At 33.3% G+C, this 14,691-nt stretch overlaps 1 protein-coding gene across 1 annotated transcript in view; it reads right to left on the bottom strand.

Moving 5' to 3' along the window:
* GUCY2C (guanylate cyclase 2C) overlaps nt 1-14,691 on the bottom strand; it is a 153,751-nt gene that overhangs the window by 118,396 nt on the left and 20,664 nt on the right. The window contains exon 2 of the mRNA XM_058558715.1: nt 12,495-12,691. The gene's annotated coding sequence lies outside the window, so the exon portion shown is untranslated. The remainder of the gene's footprint in view (nt 1-12,494; nt 12,692-14,691) is intronic.

Here is a 14,691-nt window from a genome sequence, read left to right as displayed (position 1 = left end):
GGCTGCCGCAGCAGTGTGCACGCACTTAACCACTTGCGCCACCGGGCTGGCCCCTCTAAATTTTAAAAAACATAAAATTTAACATTTTGGACACTTATGTGTTCTCGTATAACTTAAGAAAAGCATAGCTGAGGGAAGGTCAAACTAGCACTCTCAAAATATAAGGCTACATAAACTAGTTGCATTTTCACACAATATAAAATTCAAATTATACCACCTATATAACATTGTGGCAAACCTCAATTACTTTGGAGACAGGAATAAATTTAAAATATTTACACACACACAGACAAAAGCATACTGACAAAAGGGACTTCCTTCTCCAGTGGCTCCCTGGGGGAAAAAAATGGCATTCTCAGAACTGGGTTCCAAAGGGCTTCCAGAACCTTCTGCTGACCTGTGACCAATGACTCACACTCCACAGAACATTAGAAGCCTTATTCTTCCTTTAATGGTCACAGTCACATATCTTCCTTTCATTCTTCCACAGTTCAAAGTCTTTGTTTCCCCAGGACCCAGAGAAGAAATGGTTGTACACTTGAAAGCAAAGCTACATTGTCACCATGGATACTCCCTCAATGGTTATTTTGACCTGGATTATGCGGTTATGCTGTTTGCCAATGTTAGTTAATAATTATTTTTCCTCTGCCATTTCAAGTATTATTCTTAGATTTCATTTCAATTTACTCACTAGGCACAATGAAATATTCCGAGGTCATCTGTTAATAATATGGTTCAATTCAGAACATTCTCTTAAAATATACTTATTGGTTATGTTTTTCTAATAGGCTCTTGAACTGTCATATATTTTGAAGAAAATTCTACTCATCCCTAATCCTGTTATCCCTTACTTATACATTTATAAAGACTGCTGTGAAACAACTAATTCATGGTCAAATAATTACTTAGGAACGTTCTGCACTTTTAATCTTGTTTACGATTTTCCAGAATGCATAGCTATTACTCATTTAGTTTTTAAAAGTTTAATCTGTTTTCAAAGCCAAGCACATATTTTTAAGCTTCTCTGAAAAAGTCAATAACTGACATTATCAGACACAGTTGTTGCCAAATCTTTCTGCTATATACCATTATAACAATTCCTGTACATTTTATATTCTTTATTTTTTTACACATCAACTTTCGGCCATTGAATGGGATCTAGAGAAAAAGAATGCCTTATTCAGCTTTATAGCCTCTGTCACTAGCACAGTCTCTTAAATACAAGAGTTGAGTAATATTTTAGAGAAAATTACCGATATCTATATTAATGAAATAAAACATACGAGAACTGATTTTAAATGCAACTTGAAGAAATTTATTTCTACGAATACTCTAAAATCCATGTGTTTTTTGCAGAAACTCATAAATGTTTGAGTTCCCTGTTCTCATTTAAGATGAATTTCAAGAACAAAATATGCATCTATAGCTCAGATTTTCCTTTCCTTTGGTACCAAATGCATTCCAACCAGAATCACAGCTCCACTGAACTCCCCATGAGATCTTCCTTCATTTGTTAATCACCATCATTTCCACAGTCTCTGTGGATCCAGATTCACCATCTATCAGGGGTCAATCTCTCATCATATTTGAATACAAGAACTTTTGTCAAAGTAAACTTTTAGAGACCTATCCATTGATTTCTCAGGGGACCCCCAGAGACTTTCAGTCCTAGACTGGGTAACTAATTTTGATTTTGATAGAACTGGACCTGAGCATATAAAAGATGACATGAACAAATTACAGTTAAAAATGCAGACCATGCCTATACTCAGGAACACAACTAACAAATGACTGTGGTCACTCCATACAGTTATGACACCAAATTTAATACTCTGGAAACTGTGTCAAGAGTTGAATAGTAAGAGGTGTTTAAGACAATTAGTTTGCAGGGGAAAAGACTAAGGGTTGAACCGAAAGCTCTGTCCAAATAGGCTCAGGGCATTTATTTCAATAAAAGTATTTGAAGTCATTGTGGCAGAATTAGCAGAATCAGAAGAAATGTTTTTGATGTATAGATGCAAAAATTTAGGTAACCAAAAGAAAAACTTTTCTTTATAATAATGAGATCTAGCCCATAATGACACAGGATGCCTCAAAACACTGCAAATTTATCTCTCTTAGAAATATTTAAATAGAAGCTAGTGGCTATTTCTTAGGGATAGGGACGGTAGAAAATACCACCACTTTAGAAAGTCTGTTGAACTGAAGGAACTGTAAGTGTCCATATAACTCTAAAATTTGAAGATTATGTACTTTTCAAGTCTAATTTTATTTTTTATTTCAACATTTAAATTTTAAATTGTTTTCAGTTTCTTGGAAAGTCAGTCATTATAACTGTTAAATCATTGTGTTGATTGATTTTTCATGTGAATTAACTTGATCTTTAATGTGTATTAAAAAAATATAAAAAATTCTTTCTTAAATGTAGTTTTGAAAATCTTGAGATTCATTTACATTATCTTGCTATTTAAAAGTACACTAATGAATCTTCGAATCATTTAACAAAAAAATTAGAGAATTCTTTGGTGAGGCTTTTTTTAATAATCTTGATATCTACTGAACAATACCAGATTTGTTGTGAAAATTTGGTGGGTGCATATATCTGCCTCTTCGTCGTTTAACAAAATATAAGCCTATAATTAATAAAGACTGGTTGAAGTTGAGAACTCATCAACAAGTGTGTGAATTGGTTAGATACTGAGGCAGTTACATATTCCATGTACAAGGTAATGAGTTAGTCTTGAAACCAGACAGCCTAGTTCAAATCTTGTCTATGCTACATTTATTAATGAGGTGACCTTGGCTAAATGACTGAATCTCTATGTCTTAATGCCATAGATGTAAAATAAGTTAATAATATTATCCACCTCATAAAGTTGTAACGGGGATTAACTAATTAATATTTGTAAAGTACTTAGAATAGTGTCTTGCACATAGTAAGTACCATATTAATTGTTTTTAAAATAAAAATATAATTAAAAAATAAAAACTTCCTGGTTGATACTAATGGGCAATTTTCCAGCAGAAATTTTTAATGGGACATTTTCCAGCAGAATTGGGATCTAAGCAATTGTTTTGCTCATTTAGATCACATTTCTCACTATTTTTTTAATCACCCTAATAATTAAGAACAGTTAAATAGGAGATCTGCTCAAAAGACAGCTACCAATATGGATGAGCAATGTTCCATAAGATGGTTCTGCTTGAATCAAAAGGTTAATTCTATCAAGCAATATGTGTGTTCCCTAAAATAATCATGTTATTTCTTTATAGAAAATTATATGGATTGGGTTTTCAAAAATTGAATTGCAGAAATTATTAAAACTCTTCAAATTAACTAGACAAAAATCTCCACACTTCACCATTCACCTGGTTGAGAATAACCTCTTTCCTCTTAAAACCAGCAGATAACATCTATCTAATACAGAGAAACTATTAAGAGAAAATGTATTTAATCCTATAAACAATAGCAACAGATTTTAATGTGTTTAAAAATATTTTAACTATAATTTTTAAAGGCTGTTTATGACTTTTATGCCCATTGTAGAAAAATTGGAAAATATAGGAAAAGTATAAAGAAGTGAAAACCTCACCTGTATGCTGCTACCCAGAAAAAAATAAACTTTAACATTTGGTAGATTTTTATTTATTTTTTCCTTTGCATATTTATCTCTGTTGAGATCATAGTTAGTGTACCCAATTTTCCATATGGCCATTTTAATCTAAAATTATAATTATCTGGTTATTAATAATGATGATAAAATTTTTTGTAACTATTATTTTAAACTATTGTAATGTAGTCTATAGATTGCAATAATTTATTTAACAATTTTCCTTAATGTAATATTTATTTATTTATTTATTTAAATTTTTTGTTTATTGCAGTAACATTGGTTTATAACATTGTAAAAATTTCAGGTGTACATCATTGTACTTCTATTTCTGCATAGATTACATCATGTTCACCACCAAAATACTAATTACAACCCATCACCACACACATCTGCCGAATTATCCCTTTCACCCTCCTCCCTCCCCCCTTCCCCTCTGGTAACCACCAATCCAATCTCTGTCCCTATGTGTTTGTTTATTGTTGTTATTATCTACTACTTAATGAAGGAAATCATGCGGTATTTGACCTTCTCCCTCTGACTTATTTCACTTTGCATTATACCCTCAATGTCCATCCATGATGTCACAAATGGCTGGATTTCATCGTTTCTTATGGCTGAGTAGTATTCCATTGTGTATATATACCACAGCTTCTTTATCCATTCGTCCTTCGATGAGCACTTAGGTTGCTTCCAAGTCTTGGCTATTGTGAATAACGCTGCAATGAACACATGGGTGCATGTACCTTTACAAATTGGTGTTTTCAAGTTCTTTGGATAAATACCCAGCAGTGGGATGGCTGGATCATATGGTAGTTCTATCCTTGATTTTTTGAGGAATCTCCATACTGTTTTCCATAGTGGCTGCACCAGTTTGCACTCCCACCAGCAGTGTATGAGAGTTCCCTTCTCTCCACATCCTCTCCAACACATGTTGTTTCCTGTCTTGTTAATTATAGCCATTCTGATGGGCGTCAGGTGATATCTCATTGTAGTTTTGATTTGCATTTCCCTGATAGTTAATGATTTTGAACATCTTTTCATGTGTCTGTTGGCCATCTGTATATCTTCTTTGGAGAAATGTCTGTTCAGGTCCTTTGCCCATTTTTTAATTGGGTTGGTAGTTTTTTTGTTGGTAAGATGCATGAGTTCTTTATATATTTTGGAGATTAAGCCCTTATCAGAAGTATGGTTTGCAAATATCTTCTCCCAATTGTTAGGTTGTCTTTTCGTTTTGCTGATGGTTTCCTTTGCTGTGCAGAAGCTTTTTAGTTTGATGTAGTCCCATTTGTTTATTTTTTCTATTGTTTCTCTTGCCTGGTCAGAAGTGGTGTTTGAGAAGATGTTGCTAAGACTGATGTCGAAGAGCGTACTGCCTATGTTTTCTTCTAGAAGTTTCATAGTTTCAGGTCTTACATTCAAGTCTTTAATCCATTTAGAGTTAATTTTTGTGTATGGTGTAAGGTAAGGGTCTACTTTCATTTTTTTGCATATGGCTATCCAGTTTTCCCAACACCATTTGTTGAAGAGACTTTCTTTTCCCCATTGAATGTTCTTGGCTCCTTTGTCAAAGATTAGCTGTCCATAGATGTGTGGGTTTATTTCTGGGCTTTCGATTCTATTCCATTGATCTGTGTGTCTGTTTTTGTGCCAGTACCATGCTGTTTTGGTTACTACAGCTTTGTAGTATATTTTGAAATCAGGGAGTGTGATACCTCCAGCTTTGTTCTTTTTTCTCAGGATTCCTTTAGCTATTCGGGGTCTTTTGTTGTTCCATATAAATTTTAGGATTCTTTGTTCTATTTCTGTGAAAAATGTTGTTGGAACTTTGATAGGGATTGCATTGAATCTATCGATGGCTTTAGGAAGTATGGACATCTTAACTATGTTAATTCTTCCAATCCAAGAGCACGGAATATCTTTCCATTTCTTTGTGTCTTCTTCAATTTCTTTCAGAAATGTTTTATAGTTTTCGGTGTACAGATCTTTCACCTCTTTGGTTAAGTTTATTCCTAGGTATTTTATTCTTTTTGTTGCAATTGTAAATGGGATGGTATTCTTAATTTCTCTTTCTGCTACTTCGTTGTTAGTGTACAGAAATGCAACTGATTTTTGTATGTTGATTTTGTATCCTGCAACTTTACCATATTCGTTTATTACTTCTAAAAGTTTTCTGGTGGATTCTTTAGGGTTTTCTATATATAAAATCATGTCATCTGCAAATAGTGACAGTTTCACTTCTTCCTTTCCAATTTGGATCCCTTTTATTTCTTTCTCTTGCCTGATTGCTCTGGCTAGGACTTCCAGTACTATGTTAAATAAGAGTGGTGACAGTGGGCATCCTTGTCTGGTTCCTGTTCTTAGAGGGATGGCTTTCAGTTTTTCACCATTGAGGATGATATTAGCTGTGGGTTTCTCATACATGGTCTTTATTATGTTGAGGTACTTTCCTTCTATCCCCATTTTATTCAGAGTTTTTATCATAAATGGATGCTGTATCTTGTCAAATGCTTTCTCTGCATCTATTGAGATGATCATGTGATTTTTATTCTTCATTTTATTAATGTGGTGTATTATGTTGATTGATTTGTGAATGTTGAACCATCTCTGTATACCTGGAATAATGTAATATTTAGATTGTCTTTTTTTTTCTTTTTAAAATGTTGCTGTAGAAAAATTATACTTGTGTGGAAAATTTATTTTTACCTGTATTTTGGATTCTTTCCCCACTGCAGATTCACAAAACTAGAATATTTAAGGCTTGTGATGTTTATTGCAAATTTTAGTTGAGACTCAGCTAAATAAATTTCCTGTCATATGATCAATGTTTTAAACTGTATCCAATTAGAACTTTAAAATACAGCTAATAATTTTTATTATGTTATTTCAGCTTTGATATGTGAATTTTGTTTTCTTTGTACTTAAGAATTCAGCTTCTCAGGTTGAAAGTAGGTATGTTCAAAAGTCTAATCAGACTTAACATCTGTTTTTAAATTATGTAGGAGAATCAGATTTAACCTTTCTACAAATTTCAACTGAATTATTCAAAGAAAGAGGAAGCCTAAATCACGCCAAGATATAGAGGCAAAGTGAGATGGATGATTTGGGCTCCCAAATGTTTTCATTCGAATTATTTGGATAGATTATGATATTGATAAGGAAGTCAATAGTTACAAAGATTATGGTGAGGATAAACAACATCGTCCTTATCTTCATATTCATAATCAACAAAGCATTCTTAAAGAGTAATGTGCTCTCTTAATGCAGTAACCAGCTTGGGCTCTGATTATATGCATTCATTTTGGCCCAAAAGTGGTATTTATGCAAGATTTCATGTTCAGTAAGAATGGGAAATGGGAAGAGTAATGAATCTTGATCACAAAAATGTAAACATGTGGGGGCCAGCCCGGTGGCATGGCAATTAAGTTCTTGTGTGCTGCTTCGGGGGCCCGTGGTTCACCCCGTCGGATCCTGGGCACGGACATTCACATTGCTCATCAAGCCATGCTGAGGTGGCATCCCACATAGAGCAACTAGAAGGATGACAACTATGACATACAACTATCTACTGGGGCTTTGGAGAGAAAAAAAAAAGGAAAAAAGGAGGAAGCTTGGCAACAGATGTTAGCTCAGGGCCAATCTTTCTTAAAAAAACAATGTAAACATCTGGCTTCTGCTAGATGAGTGTGAAAATAATACAAGAGAACTGGAGAGTTCACTGATGAGATGGTGACAGCTGTCAAATCCATTGCCAAGTGACCAACGTAAGCTTTAAAAATGTGTTTCATTACCACCTCAGATCCTTCCTCTGAAAGAAAGGTAAGAACTTGATATGAAATCTACTGGTTAGGCAATTACTTAACAAATTTTATTAGTTTATACGTAAATAAATTAGCAAAAGTGTGGACATCTCCAACTTGGTCAAAGCTACAAGGTGTTTCGAGTAGAAATCAAAACTCTTGATTAGAAGTTTAAAAAAAAATATAAAGAGCAAAACAAATTCCTTGAGAAGTCAAGAAATTGAGAAAGCAATTGAAATATTTATGAACATTGTTCATTTGAAAAATGGGGAGTGCAGACTTGCAATGAGTAGTAAATAAGCCCTAGAGATTCTATGCACAATATAGTGAATATAGACACAATATTGTATTATAATCATTGAACTTGCTAAGAGACTAGAACTTAATTATTCCAACCACTAAAAAGAAGGGAGAGTTATGAAATGCGATAGAAGTGCTAATTATCACTACAGTGGCAGTCAATTACAATATATAAATGTATCAAATTAACATGTTGTACTCCTTAAATTTACACAAGGTTATATGTCAGATATATTTCAGTAAAATGCGTTTTTGAAAGAGAAAAAAGAAAGAAAAATGGGGAGTAACAATTCCATTGGAAGAAGAAAGCAGTAAGTGGTAGAGGGAAGCATAGAGAAGTGGTGAAAGGAAGGAGATTCCTTGCCAGCCCCTCCGCCAAGAGGATAACATTCAAACTCCATCCTTTGGAAATGAGCTTTTGCTGCTTGAAAATGTGTCTTAATGAAGTCAACCGAAAATTACAAGTCAAAACAACGCTTACGTGTGGTAAAGTCGTTCTGACAACTAACATTTGAATCACAAGTCATGTCAAGCTGCTTTATAAACTTTATGATTTGTCAAAGGTAAACACAAGAAGTGAGCTTGCCATTCCTACACAAATTTGCAACAGATGTATTTTCTGAGCTCAAATTACAGTTCTAGACAGCAGGTTTTTTCCTTATCTTGGTGAAAGTGCAAAGGAAATTTCCATATTTCAAATTCTATTTGACTGTGGAATTGAGGAACATCCACCTATACTTAATTGGAAGAGATTTACATCGCAGATTTGCCATGTAGTGACATGCTAAAAGGCCAAAAAAGGCCTTCCAAATGATGAATATGCTCAACTGAAATCATATGCCTGTGACTTAATATCAATATTTGGCAGTATCTATGTAAAAATAAATTTTCAAAATTGAAATACATAAAATCTTGTAATAGATTAGTTAACGAATGAACATTTGCAATCAATTTTGATGAGAATATTAACTTTAAACCCTAAATAAGCAAAAGATTATCTCACTTGCCCCCAAATTTCATTCTTCTCCTTAGTAGACCTGTATTACCAAAATATTTTACTCTATTATTATTATTTTATTATCTTTTGCATTTCATTAATAAAAAATTGTGAAAATTTGTTTTTTCTCTTTTCATATAAATATTTACATAATATCCTTGATTTTGACTCTTATCCATCATAGCCTGAAATATTTACCATCTGGACCTTCAGAGAAAAATTTGCCAATCCCTGACGTAAAATACGATCGTTGTATTGTAATTCTCATATCAAGTGTGTGCATTGATTTTGGTATGAAACTTAAATATATTGCTAATCTAGTCATTGTCAAGAGATTGATAAATTCTAGTGATTTTTTTAACGCACCTTGTGTTTATTTTAATATTTTATGCAGACAGCAGGAGTTCCATTGATAGCTATTTAAATCTTATTTAATAAATTAAAATATTTATTATTTTAAATAATGATAAATGAAATTATTTTTCTTGTTAAACAATAAGTATATACAAATTTTTACATTTAAAATGAAGGCATAGGGGCCAGCCCAGTGGCGCAAGCGGTTAAGTGTGCACGCTCCACTGCAGCGGCCCAGGGTTCGCAGGTTGGGATCCCGGGTGCGAACCAACACACTGCTTGGCAAGCCATGCTGTGGCGGCGTTCTATATAAAGTGGAGGAAGATGGACACAGATGTTAGCCGAGGGCCAGTCTTCCTCAGCAACAAAAGAGGAGGATTGGCAGATGTTAGCACAGGGCTGATCTCCTCACAAAAAATAAAAAAATAAAATGAAGGCATAATATTGATACAGGATAGAATAGAGATGCAGAAACTTAAACAACTAGAACAGTAGAAAATAAAAGATAGTTGAAGAAAATATTGCAAATTTCATGATAAAGGGCAATTACATTTTGCTGTGGCAGGGCAAAATAAAAAATCTATCATTTATGCTAAAAAAATAAAGTTTACAATATTAAGAAATATTTTCAGCAAATACATAGTGAATTTGACAAATCATTTCCTCTCAAAAGTCAAAAAAGGAATTGACAAAATTTGTCAGCTAGGATTAGAATTAAATGTGCAAAAATAAAATTAACAATTTTAAAAGAATCTAAGCTTTTAACTTTAGCCAACTATAAAATAGCTTGGTTCTTGAACCAAAAAAAAGATAATTTTTAGATGGAGAGAGGGGAAAATAAATGATTATTTCAATTGTGGAAATTTTCTTAGAAAATTATGAGAAAAAGACTTAACAAAGATATTTCACAGAAAGTGAAAGATTTCAATTAAACCACCAAACAAATGCCCATAGAATGCAAGACCTTTCTACAACATCAAAGTTCAATTGATTCAAACTTTGAAAATGTGCAAGAACTTGTCTTTAGCTTCTTGTCTTTAGATGAGCCATGTGATATAAAAAGCACTGCCAAATTAATATTTGATATGTATTTCTCAAAGAACATCCAAATTTATGAAGAAATGTAGTCAATTCATGGCCTAACAAGTGGAACTCATAGCTTAGATACTTTTTAATTTCTTACGTCTGCCAAAGAATATTAGTTAGATATAAAAAGTTAGTTTCTATCACAACAGAGAGCCATCCAGCTATGTTGTCAAAAGTCCAGATTTATTGAAATTTTGAAAGAAGAAACGTTTCCCTTACTGCTTTGTTCCTACTTATGATGCATATGGAAAGTACTTGTGCCCCAGTTTTCTGAAGAAAACTATGAAAACTGCTATGATACATTTAAAATCATTCAGGAAATATGCGAAAATGCTATGAACCATCAAAATTTTTTGGAACTGTTGAAAGAAATAGAAGACAATGAATTTAATTATCTTGTGTTTTTTGCAAATGTTTATTGGCTGAATTGCGGAAGAATTGTATAAAGATTTACGGTACTGTTAACTCCAATTCAACACTTTCTTGAAAGAAAAGGAATGCTTGGCAAATATTCAAAATTCAAAGACAAAACATGGCAGTCTGATTTACGTTTTCTTACTGTTATATCACACTGCATATGAATAAATAAATTTGAAGCTACAAGAAAGAAAAAGCTTTTTTGAACCTAGCTAGACAGGTACAAGAACTTATATTGAAATTAAATCTTTGCATAACACAAATCAACAATGATAATTTTACATATTATTAACATGAATCACCATGAAGAAGCTTTTAGTTGTGATTCACAGCATTATGCAAATTGGCAATAAAAACTATAAGAAAAATCCGAAGAACACTTTGTTGATATTAGTAAATTTAGAGTTGGTTCTCAATTTATTCAATACTCCTTTGAATTCACTGTTAATAATACCAGATTAACAGAAGAGTTAGTGAATTTAATTAACTTGGATAAAAGTAGTTTTGAAACCAATATGCTTTTACTTTAAAGTTATATCAATTCTTAAAAAAGATGAACAAGTTTTGTCAATATAGATGTGCATGATAAAAAATACTAATTTTTTGGTCCTTTATTCAGTTATTGGAAACATTTTAAGTATTTTTGGAACAACTTGGATATGTGAAACTATTTTTGAACTCTAAATTTTATGAAATCTCAATACAGATCAAGTAAATTGAAAAGTCAACACCCTGATTGAGGTGTGCTGTAAGTGTAAAATACACATGCGATTTCAAAAACTAAGTACAAAGAAGAATGTAAAATATTTTGATGATTTTTCTATTGGTTAAGTGTTGAAATGATAAAATTTTGACATATTGGGTTAAATAAGATATGTTATTAAAATTAATTTCACCTGTTTCTTTTTACTTTTTAACATGGCTACTAGCAAGTTTTAAATGACCTATGCAGTTTGCAGAATAGCATTATATTTCTATTGAGCAGCTCTGCTCTGCATTAGTTTATGGCTGGCTCTACACAACGCATATACTGTTTTGAAAAGACAGTTAACTGAATCTAACAATTGGTTACTTTAAAAACCACATTTTCTCCTGCTACAAAGAGGAGCTAATTGAATTGAGAAATACAACTAATTTGAGTTCAAATTGAGCCTCCTCTACTTACCAGCTTTAAATCCTTTGTCAAGTTTATTAACATCTTGGGGATAATAAATTTACTTTGCAGGGTTGTTGTGAGGATCAAACAAGGTAGAGCAGGTAATGTGCTTAACACAGTGCTGGGCACATAGTTATCCCTAAATCTGTGGTTAATGATTAAAAGTGGAAATCAGTAAGGAGATAAACTAAGAAATGATCGAAGGAATAAAGAGGAAGGGATGTGTTCTCAGAAAGTTCAAAATGGAGACTAGACATCAAGGTGGAGAAAAGAGGGAGGGATGAGGATGGGATAACTCTCAAATTTCTGCGCTGTAGGGAACAGAGGAGGAAGATTGAATCTGTGGTGAAAATTATGAGTTCAATTTTAAACCTGCTGAGTATTGGGTGACGGTGAAAATTTAAGAGGAGATAGATGATGATTAGGTAGGAAATCTAAGTGTGTAGCTAACATCGGTCTGAAGTGTCAACAGACTTGGAATCTACAGTTTAGAGGTGGTGGGTGGAGCCATGGAAAGGTATAAGATGACCCAGGGAAATTGTTGAGGAGGGAACATAATGAAAAGACAGCTAGCTGAGGAAGGAAATCTGGGAATCCTGACATCTAAAAGGATGGCAGAGGAAGAAAAACCTAGAGAAGACACTGAATAGGAATAGCCTGAGAGGTAGGAGGAAAAATAGAAACAATATATATAATAAAAACCAAGAAAAGATGAATTCCCCTGCATGCCCCCGAATTTGTAGAAGAAAAGAAAACTTAAGAAATATACTCACCAAGGCTTCCCTGCCCAAATCCAGAGGCAGAGGGATCAAGGAGTGTCTAACACTGCACCACCTGGTAACATTTCACCAAGACTACACTCCACGTAAAGTTAAAAATTTTGCACCTCTGGGGATGGTGATGATCACATATCTCCCTTTTACTCCTGGACCTGGGAAAGTCTGTGTTCTTCTGGACCCTAGGGTAGAGACTCTAACACATCAGATAGAACCAGATTATTGTTAGGAGGATAAAGTGTGGTGGTCACAGAATGCACGAGGAATCAGGGTTTACAATTTTTTAAAAGCTATTCCTTCTAGAGAAACATTTTAACCAAGTAAAGTGCTAAAGTTTCATTATTATCCACTGTTTTATTTCTCTCAGAGAATAAACTAATAAACAGTATATGTGGTTCCATGGAGGAAAAGTCCAATTATTTTGCAATAATGTTATTAAAAATCCACCCCCTATTGTTGAAAATGGTACAAACGTTCTCCTTATCCCTTTTATTCGTTACCACCTCACGCGGTTTCACAGAGCAGTCTTTTAGCTGGTTTGCTGACATCCCCTAACTTGAGCTTATCTTGTACACAGCTCTCTGTATCACTCTTCACAAGTGTAATTAGATTAAATAATCAAAGAAAAATGTACAGTTTACAATATGGCTGTTAATTTGCTGAATTCTGGTTATCAATGTCCTTGCTTAAGATAAAGAAATATAGCGTGGAAGAAAGATCTGTGGATGAGGAACTTAGAAAACATAAATTAAAGTCCCTACTATTTATTATATAATCTTGAACAAATTGCTTAGCTTCTGGCCTTAGTTTCCTTGTTTGTAATACAGATTTGAATACATGATATCTAAAACTTCTAAATTCTGATTCTGAACAAAGTTTTACTGGTCCACAGATATTCCCACATTATACTCCCTGAGGCAGTTTTTCCTTCAACCTTAATCAGTGTTTAAGGAACATTAATCAGCGTCAGACATTGTGTTGGACTCTGGGTATAGCTAAATTCCTTGCCCAGAGAAACAGGAGACAGCCACCTAACCAAATATTTGTAGTACATCAGTATGTAATCAGGGCAGTAATAGAGAAGTTGTACACAGTGTAACGGAAGGGGGATTGATAAAAACACATCTAGCTTTGTCTAGGGAAGCTAAATAAAGATGACAGGAAAACTAAAGAAAAAATGATAGATATAAAAATAGAAGAAAAATGGAAAAGCAAAGAGCTCCCTTGACTTAAAAATTCTATCTCTAGGAATATATCTAAGTAAATAATCAGAGATGTTCAGAGTGATTTATATAGAATAATATTTATTGTGGCATTATTCATTTCCCAAAAGGAAACAAACGAACAAAATATCAAATGATGAGAAGCTGGTTAAATAAATCATGGTATATTTATACGATGTCTAATAAAAGTCATGTTGTGGAAAAATACTTAATGACGTGGGAAATATTCTTGATATGTTGCCATTCGCACACAAATTTGACAAGTTAAAAAAGCAAATTTTAAAAGAACATGCACACTATCATCTGATTTTCTGACTGCATATAAATATGTGTGAAAGTTCTCCCAAACATAAACAAATACACATGTGGATATAAAAGCATATACATGTGAATACAAACAAAGTTACATGTGAATACAACGTTTGCATATAATACTGTAGTATAAGCTAAAACATTGACAGTGATGACCTCTGAGTGCAGGATTTAGGAGGTTTATATTTAATTTGTGTGTGTGTGTGTTTTCTATATGTTCTGTTGTTTCCCTATTATATAAGCACTTCTTTTATAAGAAAAAAAATTACAAAACTGAATTTTTAAAATTAGGTCATTGATAACCTTAGATAGTTTCCTTATGGCACGAGGGTGGAAGATATTTAAATTTGGCTGAGTGGTGAACTTGACTCGAGGAAGTGGAGGCAACGAATCGAGACTGCAGTTCAGAACACTTGGCAGTTAAGAGCACGAGGGAGATACAAGGGTAGGTTTAGGGGGAGGTCATGTTGAGAGAAAAGAAGATGAGAAAATGAATATATTAGTAGGATAAAGAGAAAAAGGCAGTGTAGAAAAATGTTTGTACATAGATTCAGGTTATCTAGAGATATAACATCTCTTCCTTGTCCATGTAACTCTACATATAGGTATAACTTAAGAGAAAAAGGAAAATGCAAAACTGTGTTTTTAACACATAGTAA

Source organism: Diceros bicornis, chromosome 17 (assembly GCF_020826845.1).
Source record: "Diceros bicornis minor isolate mBicDic1 chromosome 17, mDicBic1.mat.cur, whole genome shotgun sequence".
Lineage (NCBI taxonomy): Eukaryota > Metazoa > Chordata > Mammalia > Perissodactyla > Rhinocerotidae > Diceros > Diceros bicornis.
This window is presented reverse-complemented; position numbering and strand designations above follow the sequence as displayed.